We start from the raw sequence: 24,975 nt of genomic DNA, 5'->3' as shown, positions 1-24,975 counted from the left end.
GAGGGCCCCACACTGCAGCAGGGAGGTATTTACCTGCAGGAGCTGGAGCCGCTGTCCCCAGAAGCAGGCTGTTCCTGAACGATGCAGGCTGGGGAAGAGCCTGTGCCTCAGCTCTCTTCCCTGTAGCATGCCACAGACTACTTCTGCGTATTGAATGCCTTGAGAATAATCAGTTGTGACCTGTGATATGTCCAGTGGGCAGGGCACCCCTCAGGGCATCTGGGAGAGCTGCTTTCTCTTCTTGATCACTCTCAACACACATATAACACCAACGAAAGGGGGGAAAAGCTGTTTTAGTGAAAGGTCTGAGATTTGGGAAATGTCTCAGGGATATTTTGAAGTTTTTGATTTCCATTTGGAATATTTTTGTACTACTTAATTACTTAGTAGCAGTCTTTCCATCATAGAGGACAACTGATCAAGGGCAATAACAGAAAATATGCAAAGGTTTGAAAGTGAGGTTGAGAGTTTGGTCATTATACACTGAGAAAGGTGAGTGCATTGGGGGCAGTTGGGCTGGTCTGTTTGCACAGTTTTAACTCCCTGAATGGAATTTTGTGTGAAGACAGGGTGAGATGCTCCTGTCTGACCCTGCACACTGGACCTGAATGGAGGTTGTAGCGAGGTGGGTGTTGGTCTCTTTTGCCACGTAGCAAGTGATAGGATGAGACAAAACAGGCTCAAGTTGTGCCAGAGGAAGTTTAGATTGGATATTAGGAAAAATTTCTTCACTGGAACAGGCTGCCCAGGAAAACGGTTGAATCCCTAGAGGTATATTGTAGATGTGGTACTTAGGGATATGGATTTAGTGGTGGACTCAGCAGTGCTAGGTTAATGGTTGGACTTGATGATCTTTGAGTATTTTTCCAACCTAAATGATTCCAGGATTCCGTTCTATACTTGTATGATTCTCTGACACTGTGCCATGACTATGAAGGGCTGACTCAGTGCTGGAAATTCATTGAACTATAATACTCACTCTCTAAAGAAAGGAAAAATTTATGTGCTAATAATATATTTTACAGCAGTTCTTGGAATATGGGAGGTGGAAGCATAGTAGCCTGCCTGGAGTCCAGTATCCCTTTTAGTTCATATAATATAATTAATCTTGCCATTTTGCTTGCTCTCTGGGCATTGCTCTGGCTGTTTATTATGAGGAGAATAACACTACCCTTTTTTACCAAGCCCAAATGATCCAAGATTTTATAGGATAAGACCAACACCTCGGTTTCTAACTGGAAGTTAAATGGCAAGCAGTGAGGAGTGCGGATTTCTAATCTTAGTGTCTCTCCAGTGAACCACTACATTTAATAATCAAGCTGCATGCTGCCTTCGCTCCAGTGCCTGAGCAGTCCCAGAGCGCGGCCCCACGTGGAGTGTATTTCAGCAACCTCACTAATTTAGTTAAACTGGTGGAGGAGCTGGTCAGTTAAAACAAAAACCCCACAACACCCACAGCACATATTGCTGTGTATGATTTGGATGTTAAGGACGGGATGGGATTTTACAGCAGCTAAGACTCTTCAATGCATTTGCATATATTATGTAAATGTCCTTGAAAATATATTGACATATATTAAACATGTGAACTCTGTAATTTGCAGTACAATCTCCTACACTGGAGGAGTTTCTATGTGGAAGCGAGTTAAGTTTAGCTTGAAAATGCACATGGTAAATGTTTAAACAATTAGGCACACACACAAACCATAAGGCTAATTATTTTAATTGATTCATTTCAGTTGTGCAGACCAATTCTTGGAGTAATTGCTTGACAAATCTTAATTGATTAGTTTACTTTTTTTGGAAGGCATTATTAAAGAGACCGTTCCCTGCGGGGAACTTCATTTCCAAGAGAAATATATATCATATACAGCTAATGTCCCAGGCACTGTCGCAGCGCATGCTGTTCAGGGACAAAGCGCTGCCAGCCCAGGGAGGCTTTCTCACCAGCTAGTGCTAAAGGTGCTCAGCTGAACGGTGCGGAAAAGAGCTGCTCCTGCAGTGAGTAATTCTCAACATCCAAGTGCCCGTGTGGGCCTGAAAATGGCTGAGCAAAGAGCAGGAGCTGCCGCCACACGGGTGTGTGTGCAGAGGATGTGGTAGCAGGGAAAGCAAGAGCTGCATTTTCTGCGTAGGAGCAGCCTGAGCTGCATAACTTTACTTAAAATGAAGGTTGCAGAGAGCTTCACCAAGGAAACAATGCTTTTCCCAGCAAAGTCAACAGGAAAATATTCCAACTATTTCAGAGGAGGAAACATTTTGACTGAAATATTTGTGTCTGCATATCTTTATATAATAAGGCTGTATATCTGCTCCATGAGTGCGTGTGCACCTGGCTATGCTAGCTGAAACTTCCAGAGGAAGGATATGAAAATTTCTGTTTGGTATTTTCTGTGGTTGTACTAGTTCAAAGTTATTTCTTTAAATGAATTGTTCTAAAAACAGGGAGCTCAAAAGCCAGTGCTACACAAGGAAGGCTCATGCATTTTTCACAATGGTTTTATTGTTCGTGAGATTGGCACATGGATTAAAATTAGTGAACCTGTTAATTCACTTCACCACAACCTTCCTACCAAAATGCAACAGCTTTGTCCCAGATTCAACAGCCCTACAAAACAAAAATTAACATTAGGAAATATATTTATTTCTTTTTTGAAAATAACAGAATAGTTTTTGCTGAAAATCAGGGAGAAAAAAAAACAATCTGGGGCAAGAAGAGAGCATGAAATGCTTTAGCCCAAGTGGATAAAATGAGATATAAGCAACTGAACACAGAGATTTATCATGAAAAACGTTAAGCAACCTTATCTCTCTGTGTTGCTAGCAGCTCCATCTGTTATACACAGTAAAAATACTGAAACCAGAAAAGCAAACACAGCAACAATCAACTTTATTTATTGAAATAAAGATGCATAAAACAACACTCCTATATCAAAATGTCCTAGAGGAAGAAAACCAATCTCACCAGGCAAGGTTTCCCAGTCCTGAAAGAACTACGAAGGGAATTGCTGGAGGCAAAGAGCTGCTGTTGTGTAGGAAGCGATACACCCTGAGATACAGAGGACAGAAGGATTTCTGACACAACAGAGGCTTTCTATAAAATATTCCAGGTTGTATTTTCTATGGCAGTATTAGAATTCTCTTTTTCATTTTCCTTTCTTGAAATGAGCTGTTCTGAGAGTATACTGGTCAAAGTGATTTGCCCTTTCCCTAGGAGATTATAAAGCGGGAATCTATTTTGATGGTTAATCATTAAATGGAGTCCTCTCCATTTTCAGGAACAGAGCATTTCCTAAAAGAAACGGTGACTGAAATGAAACGCTATGTATTCCAGCAACCTCGGCTTGCAAATAAGCTGACGGTTATGCAAGCAATGGCACATGTGGATCAGGTACTGTCTGAATAAGCAACTGGAACTTTTTGGTTTACAAATAGTGAGCTGGTACCCATGGCACCTTAGGCAACAGGTAACTGCTTCTGTGCAGGTTGTTATCATCTGGGTTATCTAAAATATGCTTTCTGCTGCACTTGCTGCAGGTAAGAACATTTATTTGTTCTACAAGCTCCTGAACAACTTACTTCAATTGGAAGTTCACTCAGGATGCCAGTAATCACACTAAAGTATAATTTTCTTTTTTCCTGGAAAGAAGGAGTAGACATTCTACATGGACAGCCTGATTCAGCTCCCTTCCCCAGCATTGCTGAAATGAGGCTGTACAAGCACCGATACTTCCGTTTGCAGCATTCATTGCAGATTCCCTAAATCAAGGATTAATTTCAAATCAAAACTTTTACCAAAGCAAAATTCAGTCCTACAAAGGCAAATACATCATTGCATTTGATTCAGGGAACTTCTGATCAAATACAAGAAACTTCTTGTTAACTTCCTGCTAACTAGTTCCTTTCATACCCAGACATTATCATTGATGTTCTAAAATACTGTACGTAGTTATGCTAAATTTTATAGCCATCTACTTAGCTGAAGCAAACTTTATATTTTTTTTCTGGAAATAGGAACAAAAAGCAATCAATGTGAATTAAATATTTGCAGGACTATTGCTTGCATGTCAATATTCGCATCCCTATCCAGAAATTTCTTTAAAAGAGCGCCTGAAATGACCAGAGTTCCAATATAACACAGCAGAATATGGTGAATTACTTAGCTGCATCACTAAATGTGGCTGGTGTGTGTGGATATGTACGTGCTTGTGCACATAGGGAGCAATTTCTGTTATACTAAACACAGGAAATAACAAGGGTGGAGGCTCTGCTCCACCAAACAGCTGACTAATCCTGATAACCCTAGTAATGACTCTACAGAGTTTCAATGTAGAACCCAGGTGCCATCCTGCAGTCAAGGATCCAAGGTACTTCCGCTAGTCTTCTGGCACTGGCCCACAGTCATTCTGCAGAGGCCTCAAATACCATATAGTGAATGAACCCTAACCTGTTTTCCTTGTAATGTGATCACAGCTTGAAGAGGCTCCAAAGCTACCTCGATGTTCAGAGGAAAAACAGCGTCATGACACAAGGCTGTGCTCTGTCCTGCAGACACCCATACTCTACATGATTTGTATGCTTCTTAGCATAGCTTTTGCCCACACCAATTAGTGGTTGCCTGCAGACTGCTCTGGCCTGATCTGGGGCCAACATAGACCAGTTGTTGTGGGCTTGAAGATCTTGTGCTGGGGTCAGGGGCTTGGAATGGGGGAATTAGCTGTGTGGATGCAGACTCTATAATACTACTTATTCTACTTCCTAGGACCAGAGAAAGGTCCCTAGCCTGTCTTACTCAATGACATGATCTGAAAGATGTGAGGACAGCTTTTTTATATGCAGCTTCTGCATCACTAAGCCTTGAAACTTTAAAACCCACTTTAAACAAGAAAGTTGGCATTTTGCTCCTATAATATTACCCATCCTCCACAGCATGGATAAATCCAAATGAACTCTTACCTTCTTTCACATTAACACTTGAGCTGTGCTCGCTCCAATCATAATTCAAGGAACTGTTCTGTAGTGTGGAATGAGCACAGCTAATGAACTAGTTTTGTTGCCAGGGTTTCACTAATCATTTTCAGCTCTAGGAAGATACTGGGAAATGTGAATGTGCCATGTTGTTCAAAAGTCTTTATGCTCATAGACTGCTCACAGTGTCAAGTACCGTGGTTGGTCTCCAGCAGCATAGATCTGTCTGAGCTTTCACAGGTCATGGAGGTTGTTGAAACCATCACCCTTTCTCCTCATTTCAAATGTGAAAGCACATTTTTCTCACTTCTGCCTGTTATGTTTGAGTTCTACAGATAACCTTGTTGCCCTGGCTTTAAAATTTGGATTATTTGATTCATCATAGAATCACAGAGTGGTTTAGGTTGGAAGGGACCTTAAAGATCATCCAGTTCAACCCCCTGCCACAGGCCTTCCACTAGACCAGTTTACTCAAGGCCCCATCTAGATTGAAACCTTTATGCTTTTTGTTTTCTTTTCCCAGCTATCACAAAAGAGTGAACCAAAGTTTTCCTGTGAGATTGGTGCTCCATGTAAATCTTTCAGGAGTTCATCTGAGTGAAAGATTTACATAATTTCCTGCACTCCCTTCCATATAGCCCTCTCCAGTTTTGTAGGGATTGGTTTAAACTCGCCTTGTGTATCCATATTAGAGGTAAATATTCCCTCAGATGTTGATGAACCTGCGGTAATCATTTAATATAAGAGACTTTGCTGTGGTGGGAGTGAGGTGGCGAAGGAACCAATGTATGTGCCCTTTTGTTGAACCTGTAGTGTGGTGCCTGAGGGGAAGTGCACAGGATCCTGTCTGTGATGAGGATAATCCCAACCCAAGTAAAATTGTAATGAACCTTTCCTGTTTCACTGGAGAATTTCAGGTTCTTACGATACCCAGTGGTACAATCCCCAGGTAGCATTTGCACAGGAGGCTCCTTCACCCCAGTTATCAAATCCACCCAACTGCATCTTCTTTATTTTTTTGGCATTTACCTTCCATTTCCAGGGGGCTGCAGTGTTTATCAGATTTATGGACTTGTACCTCTGTAATTCTTACAGAACTGGATGGTCATGAGCTGTTCTCCTCATGAATTCTCCAGGCTTGGTACATGGAAAATGTTTGTAAATTGGTTTCTTCCTTTTCCACTGTTTGTTTGTGATTTCTTGAGGACACCATTAACAGATATAGTATGATTTTGGGTTTTTTGTTGTGATGGAATGAACACCAACGCATTCACATGGAGAGCTTCCACCTAGGTTGAAACAAACCTGTGTCTATAGATGCCTGGTTCAGCTTAGTGCTGCTTATCGGAATGTTTACTAGTGAAAGGAACTGCAGCCCCTTTAGAGCCTCATTAGAACTAATTAGTTCCATCATTGCTTTGTTGGTTGCAGTTGCTTTTATGTACAATAAATTGTACATATACAGTATAATGCCTCTGCCTTTTCTCCTCACGGAAATCAAAAATTGATTTTTTCCCTTTCCCTGTGTTCTCTGAGGGTGGAGACCATCTCCAAGGCAGATGCTAGTTAGCATCTACCAGCTATGGTCCTGCTCTTGACATTGATGTATTACATGTAGATAATTCGCATCTACAAGTTCATATAAAATGAACCCAGGGCAGGAGTCATGATCTTCAGAGATGGTTTTGTGTTCTGCTTTGTTTATTGAGTCAGACTGTGTGTCCCTGAATTCTGACTACTGCTTGTGGAATTGCTAATCCAGCATCTTTTGGTCAAGTTCTGTTTCTCTCTGTCACATAAAGCCTTTGAAGTCTTTCATCACTAATACCATACAGCTGCACTGAAGCATGATTGGTCTCCAAGACATTTCTAAGTACATGTTCATTTTGCTTTTTATCTCTGGCATTAATCTCCTGTTTAACTCCCTTATTCTATTACGAAATTTGAAGGTGTCTACAATGCTGCCTAGCTTTGAGCTTTCAGTATTCTGCTAAGATCCATTACAAGTCTTGTGGACATATGGTTCCTGGTTTCTGAGATTGCAATGAGGCACATCATAGGGCGTTAACTTTTACCGCCACACATAGTGAGAAAATTGCTTTCTGTTTATCTTTATTTATAATCCTATTTGCAAGAAAATAGGGGCTCGACCTTTTTAACCTTCTGAACTTTCTGTATGCTTTCAGACATCTGCTATGTTTCACTACCTTCCTTTTTTCTAATCAACCTGTTCATGAAGTGTTATCTTCTATTCCCAAACAGAATTTCATTCCTTGAATTACCTGGACTGAATGTAAAAGGGATAATATTTAATCTCATTTCTGTATGAATAACAAACAGTATTCATCTATCACTGGTCAAAGTGAGCACTGGATATGCATCATGAGGTTTCTTTTAAACAATGGATCCAGCTTGGGGAATGTGAAATATCTGTTATTTTCTTTTCAGTCTGAACTTCTGATTGGGCTCATGGTAAGTCAACTTCACAGATGGAACGATAGAAAAACCTGGAGAAATGCAAAAAGTAAGGCACTGCTGGTCATATGCAGAATTTATAGTAGGCTAGTTCTTTAATGTCCAGCTTTAGTCAGCCTGTTTTGCCACTCTGTCTGTTTATACAGTTACACCTAAAATGTTAACTAATGATGTACCATGCTATCGTGGCTTGTGTACATCATACTATATCACAGACCAGACGAGCGATTCACTGAATCAAGAGAGATTCAGCGGCATCTACAGAGCCGATGGTTTATTGTTTTTTTATTAGATTCATCACAATTACAAGATTCATTACAATTTTACTTGTGTTGAGATTATCCTCATCACAGACAGCAGTATTGGTTTATTAATCAATATATCAGTTGGAGATCTGTCACTTTATATGTAGGCATACATTCATACATACAAGAATTATAGATATCGCCTACATATCCTGCATATCTATGGTCATTAAGTTCCATACCCTTGAAAAGGAGAGTTGATAGATGAGGCATGATGAGTGTCCAGGTGATTATATGTGCTTTTATTTTACAAATGACACCACAGATCAATGAAATAAGCCAAGACCCTGCGCCACAAAAGGTTCAATACTGATTCTGACAAGAAAAATGCACAACTATGTTCTAGTCTAGTCTAGTCTAGTCTAGTCTATTCTTTTAGTCTGCTCCCATGTGTGCATGAGCATGTGTATGCATGTAAATGTGTCTTTAGAGTGTACACATGCGCTATGCAACATACACATAACATCAGTTAGAGTATCAGCTTCCCATACAGCAGAAGCTGTATGGAGAGCATGAACAGGAGCAGAAAAATGTGTGAAAACAGCTGTCTCCAAAAAATCCCTTGCCTCTCCTGACTGCAGGTTGCCAATGTTTCCTAGAGACTGCACAAGATACAAGGTTGTGCATTATTAAAAAGGAAAGCATATAAATCCCTCATGAGGATTCAACATGGATGTGCTCTTTAAAGAGAGAGGTTGGTGATGCCTGTGCTTGAATGTGTTATAAAATTGTGCATGTGTTGAAATCTGGCACTTTTCCATGGAGCACAGTACTTGCACTGAGCAGTCATTTGATGCCTCAAAAACATCTCTGGCCAGATACTTCATTCAGTTTAATCCTTCACCTTGCCAGGACTTTTGCAAGGCATTTCATGCTAAATGCAATGTGCCCTTCAGCTTCCTTTCTGAAACCATCAGCCAGCTCTATAGAATACTCCACTGCTCATATTTTTTGGAGGATATCAGCTGTAATGTAGAATACATGACAAAAAATTACTGTATGGATCCTGATTATCTACCCAAAGCAAATATGGACTTTGTTAGAAGTCTTTAACATTCGTTATATGCAAAGATACTTATGGTCCTGTCTCGTGTCGTCTGCCCCCCCCCCCCCCCCCCCCCCAGGGAATGCATGGAGGTGGAGGAGATGAGATTGGGGCACCAAATTTAAAGACACCCAGCAAAGTGCATTCACCACAGCCTGCTACAGACACAGCTATAGCTTCTCAGCCCTCTTTTATGGTGCTGCTTAACATGATGCTGAGAAAATTACATAGCCATTTTGAGACTACCACAACTCAAACTTTACCTGCAGGGCTGAAAAACTTCTTGGTTACAGGATCTGTTTGTGGCTACTGTCATTGCCTGGCATGTGTGGGTGCAGTTCTATAGGTGTTTTCTGCCTGGCAGTTACCAAGTCTGTGGTTCTGCTGACTAATCAGTGAGTTTCTGGAATTGTTTTTTCTGTACATTTTCTGCTCAGAGATTAAACTGAGCAGAATAACAGCCCTTGATCTGCTCTCAGTTCAACATGAAGGAGGAAAATTAACACAGACGTGGGTGGAAGAATCAAGAACTGAAGTCTAAATCAAGAGGAAAGGCAGGTTTTGAGATGGGCTGATGAGTGATACAGTAGGTTATGAGCAGTTTAAGGAAGAAGGATGAGGTAGCACAAAGAAAGGCCATCTCACGTTATAGAATCATTAAGCAGGTTGGGTTGGAAGGGACCTTTAAAGGTCATCTACACGGTTGGTGAGTGTCTACATTCTTTTATTTTGGCTTATTATGACCACCCATTGCTGCTGCCTTGATAGAACATCCAGTTCACTATCTCCACTACTAGCTTTCATGGGTTACAGCCACTGAGGACCACTGCATGCCAGATCATGTTTATGTGCTGGACTAACATCTCTATGCCCCCTAGAAACTGGTTTACCTGCAGAGGGAGAAGAAAAAATATCATCAACAATGCAAAGGTGCTAATGAGCTAGAGGAATAAATTAGTGACAATAGAGTGAAAATGGATCAAGTTTGGACAAACTGAAATACTCCAGCAATGAGTTTGGAACATTAATAAAGACAGAGGGAAACACATGAAACCAGCTCTACAGAATGCAGGAGTTAACAGACAAGTAACTCACTAGTGACACAGAGATAAGCCACTTAGGCTGTCAGCTCATGATGTATTCATCAAGCCATCTCAGCTTAGATATGCTCAGTAAACCTTTGCTTTCTTAGAGTTTTTACCATCTGTGCAGTACATTTTGGTTATTTTTAAAGCTCTTCCTAATTTCAGAGGTGTCTACAGGTACATTGCGAATAAAAGGCAGACTAGGGACAATGTGTACCCTCTCCGGCAGCTATCAGAAGAACTGGCTACCCTGGATATGGAGAAAGCTGAGGTTCTTAATGACTTCTTTGCTTCAGTTTTCACTGGCAAATGCTCTACCCACACCACCCAAGTCTTGGAAGGCAGATGCAGGAACAGTGTGACTGTAGGCCAACTGTAGGAGAGGATCTGGTTCGAGACCATCTTAAGAACCTGAACCATGGGACCTGATGAAATCCATCAGGTCCTGAAGGAGCTGGCAAATGAAGTTGCTAAGCCACTGGCCATCAAATTTAAAAAATCCTGGCAATCAGGTGAAGTTCCCAATGACTGGAAAAAGGGAAATATAAGCCCCATTTTCAAGTAGGGGAAAATGGATGACCCAGGGAATTACAGACGAGTCAGTGTCACCTCTGTGCCTGGCAAAATCTTGGAGCAGATTCTCCTGGAAGGCATGCTAAGGCACATGAAAATCAACAAGGTGCTTGGTGACAGCCAGCATGGCTTCACTAAGGGGAAATCCTGCCTGACCAATTTGGTGGCCTTCTATGACGGGGCCACAGAACTGATGGACAGGGGTAGAGCAGTTGATGTCATCTACCTGGACTTGTGCAAAGCGTTCGACACTGTCCCACACGACATCCTTGTCTCTAAATTGGATAGACATCAATTTGATGGATGGACCACTCGGTGGATAAAGAACTGGCTGGATGGGCGCACGCAAAGAGTTGTGGTCAATGGCTCAATGTCCGGCTGGAGACCAGTAACGAGTGGTGTCCCTCAGGGATCGGTGTTGGGACCGGTCTTGCTCAACATCTTTGTTGCTGACATGGACAGTGGGATTGAGTGCGCCCTCAGCAAGTTTGCCGATGACACCAAGCTGTGTGGTTCGGTTGATACGCTGGAGGGAAGGAATGCCATCCAGAGGGACCTTGACACGCTTGTGAGGTGGGCTGATGCCAACCTCATGAGTTTTAACCATGCCAAGTGCAAGGTCCTACCCCTGGGTCGGAGCAATCCCAGGCACAGCTACAGGTTGGGCAGAGAAGAGATTCAGAGCAGCCCTGTGGAGAAGGACTTGGGGGTGCTGGTTGATGAGAAAATGAACATGAGCCGGCTGCAGTGTGTGCTCACAGCCCAGAAAGCCAACCGTATCCTGGGCTGCATCAAAAGGATCGTGACCAGCAGGTTGAAGGAGGTGATCCTGCCCCTCTACTCTGCTCTTGTGAAACCTCACCTGGAGTAATGTGTGCAGTTCTGGTGTCCGCAACATAAAAAGGACATGGAACATGTCCTCAACATAGAAAGGACATGGGTGAAAGCTGTGGTGTCTATAGATTTCCATATAGGCTTACCCTGCAGTAAATCAAAGCGAGTATGTGCTTAAAAACCTAGAGCTGTCTCCTTCTGTTGGAGTGTATTTCAAGAATGAAGAGCACTGCAACTACAATTAGGGGAAATAATATCTACCTAAGGTCCAATATTTGGTAGGTAGAAGGTATTAGAAAGTCACCTTTGTTCTTTAAGTGACTTACTAAATGGAGGACTGGACGTCATCAGTGAGGCCCAGCAGTCATGTTCATATGAAAGGATGAAGGGTTGATTTGGCCAGTGCTGCTGTGGATTTCTTGTATTCAGGCTCTCTGTTACAGTCACAGTAAATGTAGTCTGAGATGCCTAAAAATGACTGGCTGCCACATGCAAACTAGGGACCATGCTCAGGATGTGGAGCTGGCAGTTCAGTGATACGTGCGTCACCTAATATTTGGTGTCCTCCTTTAGCCACCAGCTTTGGATTTTTAGTTAGAACATGAGAAGAAGACAGCAATCATTAATAACAGTATTAATCACTCTTATTGGGGTAAAACATTATGCAGTTACAGAGCTTTTTACTCAAGAATCTCAGCCAACACCAGGAATCCCCGTAAAACCTGTGAGCGGCATTAGGTAACTTGAGTAAGTATTTGCAGTAAGATAAGCCCAGCAATTGTTGATGTTCATGGTATTTCTTACACGGGGAAGAACTGCAGACACAGAGTTTACCTGTTTATCTCCAGTTATATTTAAAAATCTTGAAAGATCATGGAACACAGTGGTAACAGTCACATTATGATAACCACAATGCTACTACAAGCTAAAATGTTTTGTGTCTGACTGAGATGGAGTAGCTTCTGCCCAAGCTTCTCTGTAGTCAGCATTTAGAAAGATATATATTTACTCTCTGTCATAGTTCTTGCAGTGACCTCCAAACAAGAGTTAAAATACTGTTCTCCTGCATGTGAGAGGCCAAGTCTTCTTCCCTGAGCACTGATCAGGGTGCATGCTGCTCAGTAACATTCATGCATTTTACATTGGTAGCTGCAGAGTTTAGTTTCCACAGCATGCTCAGAGCTGAAGTGCAGCCACCTCCAGGTCAGAGAGATCCGTCTGGTCCCAGGGCATTGCAGAACAACCCATGAAAATGGTCCCACAGGGGCGCACAGGCAGATCCAGGTTCTGATCAAGGACAGGTTCCTCAACTGGTCTGTGGAGGGCTGAGGTCTTGGGAGCTCTGCAATTTACATGAGCTGAAGATGTGACTACATATCTCTCAGGTATGATATTTAGTTTGCTGAATCATGTATTAATTCTTTAACTACCAGCTTCTGTTTAAAGCCACGTATATATTATTCTGATATGCTTTATTCTCAAAGCCTTAACGCTGATATGAAGTAAACCAGAGAAAGTCAGAACAAACTCCTTTGTGCAACAGTTGTAAAAACAGTGGAAACTTAGAATCATAATTTGCTCTGTCAAACTTCCATACTTGGATTTATCCTGTGTAAATGTAGGGAAGGGTCCTGTGTTCGGAGTGCAGCTTGCTGGGGACTGTTGACAGCTGCACACATGCTTGTGTACACAGGCAAATGTGTGTGTAACTTAGATACTCACAGAGACATATGTGTGTGTAGACATATAAATCTTCCCTTGTGTGTGTGTGCCTCTGTGTGTCTGTGTACATATATATTTATAGGGAGAGTAAGAAAGAGATTGAGTACATATGAGAAAATAATTCAGTTCTCCTATGATCTGAAACGCCCTCTGGATGTGCTCGCCCCTCTTTACTAAGTACAGAGAATACCTAGGGAGGCTGAAAAAATGCTATTTTTAGTAATAAATTTCCTAGCTTGTGCTACTAATACCATTGTAACTTATTACACTGAAAGGTATTTGGAATTTAATTAACTTGGATTTTAATCCTGTTTGCTTTGCTCTTTCTTCCACTGTGAGCAACAAGAATGAACTGTGTACTTTCACCTTTATTACCAATCAGTGTCCAGTTGCTTTCACTTTTACAGTCTCAGATATATACACAGTACTGCTGTGTGAGAATATGCATTTCTCAAGTCAACAACTCCTTTTGCTAGCAGAGATAAAAAAGTTAATAGAAATTCAGGAAGCCTTTTTGCTTCATAAAACCATATATTATATACTGTATTTTTGATCATAATTCAAACTATTCCAATTCAGTTCTGTCTTTAAAGCTGTTTAAGATATCTCTGGACTTAATCTGGGGGTGTTGTGGTGACAGGAGGAGATGCTAGACTGAAGTCCGCATAGAACACTTCTTATCTTCTCCACTAAAGTGGCTCTCATGCCTGCGGGTCCAGGCTGCACATTTGAGTCAAAACAGTTGAATTCACCCTACCCAAACCTCCGCTCAACTCCAGCCAGTCCACACTAGTTCTTGCCCACTTTGGAAAAGCCCAGCTGCAGAAAGTGGTTTGTCTTTACCCAGGCACAGTGACCCTGGGTACACAATGGGGCACATAAATGCTCTTTCTACTTCACCAGTTGCAACATTTTCTTCATTCAAAGGCTGCATCTGAGATTACTGCTTCTTTGAGAAGGAGGAACATTTTCCCAGTTCTGCCAGTGGGTGTTATTATTTAATATAGGAAGACTGTATTGAACAATATTGCCTAAACTAAATGACAGTGCCTACCTGTTGGTAAAGCTGTTGTGACAGTGTATCTCTGTAGAAGAACAGGAAAAGCATAATTGCATTTAGTGACCAATTGGCACATGAAAATAAGGGGTTTATTGTCATCCCCTTTGCCTGGTCCCTGAAGCAGAATTTCTCACAGCTATCTACAACCCAAGGAGTTCAGTGCAAGAGGCTGAAAAAAGCACTTACCTCTCCGCTCCTTATTTATAGCACTCAGCTTGTTATTCAGAACCTGCTACCTTTGTGACAATACCTATTGATGAGCATTTCAGTTCTGTCAAGTTTTAGTCATGTAAATTGTTTTGAATTTCATAACTTTTAATGCTCAGCTGAGACAGCACAATTCCCTTCAGATCTGAGTGATGGAATTGCTTCTTGATCTCACATGAACACAGAAGTAATTTCTATGTACAAATGGCACTGCTGCTTATGTTATCCATGGTCACATTTCCATGCAGCCACTGGCCTGCTGTGGAGGACAGGCCTGACACTTCCTCAAACCAAACCTTTGTTTCTTTGTACAGTTCTGTTTCTTATTTGCTCCCCATTCCACTTTCCAATTTGCAGATGCTCCTTCTGCAGGGAACTGGAAAGAAGAAAATCTCAACTTCAAGATTGTGTTGCATTTAGCTCACATCACTGTAGAATTTTTGACACACAGAGATGGAATAGTGAATGCTGCTGTCAATAAATAACCGCATCTTCCAAGTGCCCTTTCCTTGTAGTGGTAGCTTCTGTTTGGCCTCTATTAGAACATACCACCTGTGTTTTGCTATGCTGTGTTTCGTTTTCCCATCAGAGATACTGAAGTGTATTTCAGTGCTTGAGTGGAAATCCCACTCAGCATTATTTGGAAAATGCCCTGTTTGTTAACCAAACAGTTTGTGCTAGTTATCACTGAGTCTAAAAGGATATCAGACTTCTGGAGATTTATCTAAGGCAAAAATGGCTGCTAGAGATCAATGTCCAGATCGCAAACTTCATTCATTTTCCTTCTGCATACCAGAGACAATGACTCATGTTTTCTATCTCTTCGTTTTGCATGAGCCTTAGTAGATGGCTCATTTGCAGCCAAAGAGAATAAAGACCTGCAAATGGCAAATTAAATTCTTGCAGTTCAGTTTCATCATCTTTTCCTCAAATTTGCAAAAGATTTTTTGCTAACACAAAAATTTAAAATCTGCAACAGATATTTCACCCCAGTCGTAGGTGGGCTTCCTTATTAAATCACAAAATCTTAACTGCAGTATTCTACAATAACAGTCCTAAGAGTGGCGGGGAAATTACCATCATTCCCCCCTGGAAAAATGGGCAAAACATGCACAAATTCAAACAATGTTTCCGCAAAAATACCACACCCCCTTTTTCTCATTCAGGAGCTCTCTTTCCCATGCTAACATTACGCATCACTTACTGGCATTACATTTCTTGTTTTCCAGGAGCTAAATAATAATATAGTTTAAAAATACGAACCACAAGTTTTGTACAAATTCATGAAATTCTTTCAAATTACTTTTCATAATACAATGTGATCAATCGCCCTGTTTTCATATTTCATAACAGCATTTCAGCCTGCCACAGTGTTCGCCTGTACAGGATATATAGGAAACCAATAGAGCTGCCAGGCTGCTGGGACTGTGCTTCCTCAGTCTGCTTCCTTACACTTTAAATGTTAACATTGCTTTAACCTTCACGCTTCTGCAAAAGTGCACGAGGGATTTGAAACCTCTCACATCCTCCACAACCACATCTTGTCAGAGCACTTTGCTTTTCTGGTTACCGAGCTAATGGAAGGTGGCTGAATGAGCCCTCTGCTCAGACTTGGACAACAGAGAAGAGGAAAATGCCTTGCCTTAGGAAGAGTTAATCCTACCTAGCCTAGCATGGCTGGCTGCATCATGGTGACTTCCCTGCAGGACTGAAAAGTTTGACACCACTGTTTGTTTAGGGCTGAGTCCAAAAGCACTGTCGTGCCCTGTCAGGAGCTGCAAGCGTCAACAGAGTTCCCCTGGTGCCAGCTCTCTGTCCAACCCCTAAGGACCAACAGGGAGCAAAACAGCCTGGTGAGGCAGAGCTGGAGCAACAGCAAACACTGAGACGAGGCTTTATCGCTTGATCGTTCATTTACTTCTGATGTCAGAGCATTTTAAGGTGCTGGCTTACAAAGAAGCAGTAACTTCCTCAGTGTCAAAGGGTGTTCTTTCAAGTGCACTTCCCTCTCTAATAGGCTTACGAATTTCCTGTCAGATTGGTGCCTACTTAGAGCTGAAATTTGTTTTCCTGTAACAAAGTGGAAAGAATTAAATTTGCCTAAAATGAAGATCTTCCAGGTTTATCCGCATTTTTAAGTAAGACCTTGATACTGTAAAGCCATGACTCTGCTCTGTTGCACTTTATCTTTATATGCACATTTCAGTTGTTTGCAGAGCCAAACTCTGCGCCTGCAAGAGACCTGTTTTTCAAAGGCGTGCTGTGGAGACAAAGGTTGAAACCCAAATCACTTCACAGCAGTCTGCAAGTCTGCCTCTCTCTTCAGAAGCTGTGAATGTGTCTAAGCAAAAAGCAGCAGTTCTCCTATCTGTAAATAATGGGCTTGGGTGAAATAGCTCAAATACCTGAAAAAATCCTTGTTTGAAAAGGAGAAGGAACTTCTGGTTCTGGGCACCAGCCTGGAATACTTTGGGGCTGGTTTAGTATGCAGGAGGTAAAGAAATGAAAAGGCAAACCATGGCTTAAAAATGTCATTGCACAAACATGCATGCATACTCTATCAGGCCCTGCTTGGTGGTTCAGTACTGCAGCAGGCAATGATAATGATACAATTTCATAGTTCCACTGATCCCAGGGGATGCACATAATGCTTGACAAACTGATGTTATGTATAAGCAGTAGGCTGGGCCTTTCCTTTTCATCTGTAGAGAAGCAGGAGAGATTACAGTACAAATATAGCAAAATCTGTCTGGTAAACTCAGAAGCAAGTGGAAACATAATATATTCCATTCAATCAGCACATTAAAATTGTGTTAATAAAGAGATTCAGACAACTTTACACTTAATTAGCAGACAAGCAGGAATTGTTCCATTATTTTGAGGGCGAAGCAGTGTGGTATAATAAGAAACCGAAACCATGTAGAAGACACATAGACCATTTGTGTGCATAAATCTCTGATTCAGAAGAGAATATGGAGGTCTCTGATCTCATTATATCAGGGAGAGAAAAAAATCCAGCCCTGGCAAACTTCATTTATAACCCTTGTGTTGAGCTCTAATTTCTCCTACGGTTGTCTTTGCTTTTGGCAGTTAGTTTGTTTGTGATTTTAGTAGAGGTGATACTAGTTTATCAAATGACACCATGTTAGGGTGATGTAAAAATTTTCCTGAGTAAGTGGTCACCACGTCTGAGCCATAGGTTTTATCTGTGTGGGAAGCTGAAGTCTAGCAAACTGGGGTTTGTTTCTGGTTGAAGCCCCTAAACACAGGCTGGCTTTCAGGGAGTCTTGTTTGGGCAAGTGGATTCTTTCTGAGAGAAGTCTGTACTTTTTCATAGATACAGAACCCTGTCACACTAGGTTTATCATTTCCCCACCTAACATTAGGCTCACAAAGTACTCTCCTGCAATGAAAATGAGCAAATTCAGTTGGCTTCTTGATTCTTGTGCAATGTAAAGTTACAAGCTACCAGGCCAATAGTAGTGTTCACAAGCTTAACACATTGAGATACATCAGCTGCTTAAAGACACAAAAAGAAGATTATTTCATAGGCCATCAAAAGCTTGCAAAAAAATTATTTCAACCCCTTGCCATCTCTGGAACAAAGCAGCCCAAAAAGCCAAGAAAGGACATCTGCTTTGAAGGTCTTGACAGAGATGATACCACTGCTTTGCAATGTTATCATCTGCTATTTCCCTGTGGCATATTTCTGCAAGTATCTTCAAGAGGTGTTTATAACTTGAACGACAATTTCTCATGAGAAAACAAGAACTCTGAAGTGTTCTTCATAGTCACTTTAACTGCAGCCTATTCCAGCAATATGTAGCAACAGCTAACAAGCATCTCTATCACACAGGGAGGATGCAGGAGTGGGATGCTGGCACAGATCCCCATGCCTAAACAGTAGTATCTGTGTGGGGGAACCTGCAAGACTGTGAGGCTGAGAGTCCCCAGTTCAGCAGTGAGCAAGGTAAGTGCTTATGCTGGATGGTGATTCCTCATCTACCCCTCTCCCAAAAGCAGAGCTGAAATCCCAGGCAGAGTGCACATACATCAGCAACAGCTCCACTCATCAGAGTGGCTTAGCCTCATACCTTTAAGAAATCAGGCTAAAAAAATTTATCATGAGACCACTTGTGACAGTTGCAATGTCATGGATTATTCAAGGTCTATCAGATGCAAAGGGACAGATGCTGTGGGCATCTGCAGCATTTACAGACTGTTCATAAATGTTATGAATTTATGTATCTTCTGCAGGTTCTGCTTACCAATTATATTCACAGTTAAATGGGTCAGGCAAGGAAGTACATTCACTAAAGGAACTGCAGTTTCCTAGACATCAGAAACTTTAGCTCCAGAGGAAACATATTGATTTGTTGTGGTTCAAGAAGGTGGCAGGGAGAGGACTAGAAGTTTTACAGCAACACCAGCTTGACTCAGAAGAGGGGCTGTGTGCTGCAGGCTCAAGACTCTTATGGGTGAAAGAGCCCTAGAGAACAGCAAAGAAATATTCCTGGTCTCCATGTAGAAAGTGAATAGAGACATTCTGATAATCTCTGTATTATGTGAAGACCCTCTTTTTTTTTTTTCATCATGCTTTTTATTCCAGAGACAATGCTACTGTTCCAATAGCTCTGTCAGAGCTACTGAGCTGTGAGTTAACCCTGCTGTTGCCCCGGGAGAAGAAGGTGGAAGCTGCTGAGCTAAAGCAAAGCCTGTGGATAGACCTTTTAAAGCTGCAGAAACCATCAGCTCAATGGAGGGGAAGTGACTGCAAAAGGAGGCTAAGGGAGACCTAATAATGATACCCTGAGGAAAACTGCTGGTCAGAGTAATTAGATATGAATCTAAGAAAAGCCGTAATTGAGTGGAGAACAGAGGGTTTATTTTTATTCCTCAGTGTCTGGGAGCACTTTGGATGCAAGCTAAAGGAGTAAGTTTCAAGATGAAACCCATGATATCCCTAGGATATAGGGGCTACTTGGTGGCCAGGGCTGCCTTCCAGCCCTAGCTCTTCATTCCTCATTATGGCACATTATGGGACAACTGGAACATTAAATATGTTACATTCATTATGGACATCTGTGGTCTATAAATGTGACTGTGTGGGATATCTGGTTTCTAATGCAGGCTGTGAAGGGATGTCCCTTTTTACCATGGTTGGGGAGGAGATGACAGGCTCATCAGAGACTTCAAAAAACCCTCAGCCTTTCAGGCAGCAAGAAACCGAGTGCTCTCATGTACCCAATTTGTTGTAAGGGGAATGCCATGCAATATTGCTGTAGTAGTTATAAGGCATTAGCTGCCATCTGATTTCAAAAAGTCATTTCTCCGCAGCAATTCGCCAATGATCAGCTACACAGTCATACATCCCTGATCAACTGTCAATGGGAAGCTTTCTTTTGATGTCACTGGGCTTTAGATTTAGCTTGTGAGAGACCAGGTCAGTTAATTATGTGCTTTAAAATGAAACATGATTATTACTGATTATTTTCCCCCACTGAATTCAGTAGAAAAGTTCACTTAATTCTTTGTCCTTTAATCAAAGGAGTAAAGCATTTCAGCAATCTGTAAATCTGGCCATACAGAGTTACAAAACAGGGAAAATTCACAATAGTGCCATTTTTCTTTGCAGTTCCTTTATCTCAGTGAAAGATATTTAAGCAAATCTGCCACAAAACACACTGCTGTACAATGGCGCATAAATTGACTGATGTTCCTGTTAGGAATTTTTGCTGTAAGTTTTGCGGCAGAGGGGAAAGGCAAAGCAGAATCATGTTGAAAACCATTGGTGTTGGTGTTTAAAAAATCACTGCTCCTTTTAAAAACCCGATCTTGTATCCTTACCAGGCTGTACCATGAGACACTTACAAGCTGTGTTATATTAAAATGTTTAATTAGAAATATGAGTTATACCTTGCACAGTAACAAGAAACCACCATAAATATCAAATAATGTATACTCTTGATAGTCTCATACTATCAGAGCAGTCATGCATAGTTCAAATCCCTTTTCAGTGGGACATTGATTAAATTCTTTGATGAATCTAGGCCCATGCATTCAGCAGCTTCTTCCCTTTCTCAGCATGGGTTTAGTTATCTGAAGCCAGAAACGGCCTTTGTATGTTTAGATTTTGGGAGCACATTCAGCTGGAATCTAGCCTTGCACCTAGGGCTAGACCTCCGCAATAATCCAACTCTGCTTGTTCCGGCTCCGAACAAAGAGAAGCAGGGCTACGGGGTTATGTTACTCACTACAAGTTGAGGAATCAGCTTTCCATGTGGCATTATCCTCCCACCCCTTTTCCCACAGGAACTGTGCAAAGTAAGTTAAGCTTGAGCCTTTGCCATTATCTTGCTCTAGTGGCTCGGTTCCAACACACAGCCGTGTTCCACCTCATTATTTATACCCTGCTAGCATCTTATTTAGTACCTCAGCTTCCATCAGAAATGTATTGGGATAACTGCTTTTTCCTGGAAAAGAGACTCATTGTAATTGCAGCTTCTCTGTGGGGGTCAGCACCTCCTCCCCATGAATACAATAAGGTGCTCCAAGTGCCACCTCACCTGCAAATGGTGTTTTTTCTCTTCATAGTCACTTCTTGTGGGCTATAAGTTGCTATTGAATTTCTGCAGTAACATTTTAATTTAATAACTTAAGTTTAATGGCTTTTTTTTCCTGTGCATTGTAGCATAATTAATTAATATGATGGGAACTCATGAGACTTGTGGATCCGAGATGCATCTGGGCATGCAAGGGCTGTAAACACGTAAACCTGCATTAGGGCCTATTGAAGGCGGGCAAATGCAGAGCTGTGCATGGAAAGAATAAACTATTTTATCCTTAGGGATAATCAGAAAATAAAACCAACTAAACTCTGATCCATTGACATTTAAGGTAGCTAAGCCCTAAGCTTCCTGGACCTCAGAGTTTTGGCTCAACACCTCCAAACATCATCTTGCATGCACGTATGCATGCCCAGGAGCTGTGGGCACTTTGGCCACTTGAAAAAGTAGCTTAAACAGATACTAAAGAGACAACAGTCCAAGGAGACTTGGTCTCCTTGGCTTACTTAGAGCTGTGGTGCTCTGCATATCACATAGAAGAGATAAGGCCTTTTGCTGGCATTGAACATCCTGAATTGCTGGAAGAGCTGATGCCTTGGTGTCCCACTCCTCCAGAGAAGTTAAAGGACAGACTGTAACTCCAAGACTGTCAACTACTTGAAGATGGAAGGTTTTTGCTCACTGCTGGTAGTGTTTTCCTGCTATGATGGGTCAAACGTTCATCAATCAAGAGAATACACATGGCTCTGGCCCAAAGACCTGCTTAAAGCATTTGCTCAAATTCTGTGTTCAAGACCATGCTCTGGATTAGGCAGAGCAGAGGTTTGAAACCAGTTTCCAGGTAAACACTTGAGCTCCCCAATACTCTGAGAGTCTGGGCATAGATATCTCATTTCTTCAGTTTGCAGTGAAGGCTGAAGAACCCAGCTCCAGGAGGCAGGTTGTAGCACAGAACACGACAGCCAGGTGTGCACACCAGTCTGCCCCATAACAATACATTTGCCTTTTCATAAGTATGTTGCTTTCTCAATGAGCTGAGGAACAAGAGCACAGAAAACACAAAGAGGACAAAAATCAAAGGTGTTTCCATAGAGACCTTTGGCTTTCAAGGATATGCTCCTCACTGTGTAAGCAGTGCTGAGGTTCCCAGCAGAGCATCATTTTCCCATTGGACATGGCCAACAGGTCTAGTGAAAGCATTGTAGAGTGCTGCCAGCTGACTCCCATGGGAGATGTGTATGGAGACCTATTCTCTACAGACATTGCACACATTTGTCTGTGTGCTGTCAAGTGCCTTGATCCTTCTCTCCAGAGGCGCATCTTCCTCTATGTAATACCTATGGTGAGCCAGGTACGCTTGTGTACCTGTTTTGCTCAATTAAACCTTTTCCAGTGCCGTGAGTCATCTACTTCATGGTCTAGAACATGTTCATTTCATTTCCTCTACCCTCTGGTGATTGACTTGATTAATACTCTATAAAACGCTTGAGACCTCATTGCACTAACTACTGTACAGAAAGAACAGAGCTTGTCCCAGAATGCTTGTCTGAATAGGACAAAAGCAGCTCAGGAGCAAGGAAAAGTTAGAGAGAGGTCAGATTTGTATATGATCCTCAATTAACTTGATTACAGTCCCAGTTAATTTCCACTGACGAACTTGATACAAGCAACAAATCTGGTTCCAAGACAGGGACTGACCAGTCCTTGGTGACCCAGAGTGAGACAAATGAGTCTCATTGACATGAGTTTCTACCAAGCTCCAAACCCTTCTAGTAAGCTCTATAGAGCAGAGGAGAAGTCAAGGAGGGAGCAGCAGCAGAGGGACCCCAAGGGAGGGCAGAGGAGGAGGAGGAGGGCAGGATGCGCTGCAGGCTTGGAGCAGGGATCCCCTTAGTCCCAGAGAGACCCCACAGGAGCAGGTTGTCCTTAAGGATGCAGCCAGGGAAGGGCCCGCACTGGAGCAGAGGGACAGGTGAGGAGGGAGCAGTGGCCAAGAGGGGCTATAGTGGGATGACTGCAACCCCATCCGCACCCCTGCATGGGGAAAGTGGGAGGAAACAATTCATTTTTTCTATCATTCTCACCATTCAAATCCATTGTGATTGACAGTAAATTTAACTTTCCCTGTTGAGTGTGTTTTGCCCATGACGGCAATTTGGTAAGTGATCTCCCAGTCTTTATCTTGACCCATGAGCTCTTCCATCTCATTTTCTCCATCACTAGGATGACAGGATGAGCAGGGAGTCTGGGCCCTTAGCCAAAGTTAACTCACCACAAGAAGGATGCAGCTCTGCAGGTCTCAGACAGCAAGAAGTTCCTGGGGCTTCTTGCTAGGGCCAGGAGAGATGGGCTCCCTATCTGCAGGTGTGTGCTGATGAAGGATCAGTGTCACTGCAGGAGGCAGCAGACAATGCAGCATCAGGGATGGTGACTAGGAGATTGACCAGATCCCCTCTGACACCTGGATACAAAGAGAGCCTGACTCTCCAGCTGTACTGAAGGAGGGACAGGCATAGTCTGTGCTTACTGGGTTGCAAAATGGAGACTCCAATGACAGTGAAGGCTGGAAACCTGTTACTTCTGGAAATGGGAGGAAGACTTCTGCTTTTCCTGAAGATTTGCAACTACTGAATAAGTTTAGTGCTCTGGTGGCAAACGACTGGCTGAGAGGTCTGTGCAATGAGCCATGAGGCAGCACCAGGAGGGAGCAGTGAATGACAGCAGGGGTGACATCCTGCTGCTGGGGACAGAGGATCCCATAGAATCATCATAGACTCATTGAAAGGTCTGCTTTGGAAGGGTCCTTAAAGCTCATCCAGTTCCAACCCCCTGCATTGGCAAGATACCTTCCACTGGACAAAGCTGCTCAAAGCCCCATCCAACCTGGCCTTGAACACTTGTAGGGATGGGCCATACCTGTTCCAATGTCTCATCACCCTCATAGTATAGAATTTCTTCCTCACGCTTAATCTAAATCTTCCCTCTGTCAGCTTAAAGCCCTTACCCCTTGTCCTGTCCCTACACTCTCTCTCCAGATTTCAGTGCTAGGTGCAGCTGGTCAGGGATTTCAGGTATTGATTCAGCTACACAACTCACATTCCTGGTTCTTCATGTTCTTTTTCAGATCTAATACCAGAGACCTGAGCACACAGGCACTCTTCCAGGCACACAGAACACAGCTGGGTGCCTCAAACATCCTGTTCAAAGTCACCTAAGTCCATGCCAGAGCTATAAATTAAATGTTATGGTGGGATACCACCTGCTGCCCTGAGCCTTAAAAGCTGCTCTCTGTTAGGATTTGTCTCACCCTGTCACACTTGTAACAAGGCTGTGAAGGACAGTTGTGGCCCACAGAGGAGCCAAGATCTCCACTATTACTTTCAGCAGAAGTCTTATCTTGCTACAGCTAATTTTTTTGGGGATGGAGTCACTTAAAATATTCTTGCTTCAACTGACTCAATGCTTTTGTGCAAGATTCAAACAACTCCTCCCGGTCAGGATCTCAGGGAAAAGTACAGTTTGTTGTATTGCTGGTTTTGTCATCATGGATGTGCACACAGTGGAAGGCTGTGATGAACTAAGAACCATTACCCTATGCATATAACATCATACCACAACGAATGACCCTCACCACCTTCAGTAAGAAACATCCCTGCACCTGGTGTGGGTAGAACATAGATCCCACTCCATCCCTGGAGCTTCCCTGAGACAAAACATCACACTGAACAGTTGTAGAGATTTTCCAAAAACTCCCCATGAGTTCTGATGTTCTCCCGTTTCTCCCTCTCGCAGACACTACATCTGTTCCTTTAGCAGTTGCTGGCAGACAAGCCGAGCCTGGGTGCCAACTAATACTATATGATCTTCTGCTGAATTCATTTTCCACTTTTAAAATTAAATTATGGGCCAGATCCTCATCGGATTTAATATAGCTATTGCCTATTGAGCAGATGATGGTCTGGCCTTGTACAGATTATTCTTCCTCTTTCTTTGGAGCAAGACTTAGATTTTGATCTGACACGTGAAGTTGGTGAAAACATCAATTGTTTTGTGTCTGATGCATCCATCATGAGAAATCATTAGTTTTTAGAAAGCTGGAAAAAACCCCACCCCATTCCAAAAGCAAAGAAAAGCA

General features: G+C 42.3%; 1 long non-coding RNA gene across 2 annotated transcripts; it reads left to right on the top strand.

The window, feature by feature from the left end:
- Positions 1 to 1,773: 1,773 nt before the first annotated feature.
- Positions 1,774 to 23,279, top strand: LOC133266504 (uncharacterized). Of its 2 annotated transcripts, none has more exons than XR_009742430.1 (3): positions 1,774 to 3,537; positions 6,011 to 6,122; positions 23,064 to 23,279. It is a non-coding gene; the product is annotated as an uncharacterized LOC133266504 (long non-coding RNA). The 2 variants fall into 2 exon arrangements; XR_009742429.1 differs by lacking the exon at positions 23,064 to 23,279 and adding an exon at positions 14,632 to 15,318 and having other exon boundaries at positions 1,777 to 3,537.
- Positions 23,280 to 24,975: the final 1,696 nt, after the last annotated feature.

The sequence above is a fragment of the Pezoporus flaviventris genome, unplaced genomic scaffold (genome assembly GCF_033815535.1).
Source record: "Pezoporus flaviventris isolate CSIRO_AGI_PZ_B2104156 unplaced genomic scaffold, CSIRO_AGI_Pfla_v1 ptg000007l, whole genome shotgun sequence".
Classification (NCBI taxonomy): domain Eukaryota; kingdom Metazoa; phylum Chordata; class Aves; order Psittaciformes; family Psittacidae; genus Pezoporus; species Pezoporus flaviventris.
Note: the sequence above shows the minus strand (reverse complement) of the source record. Positions and strands in the feature narration are given on the sequence as shown.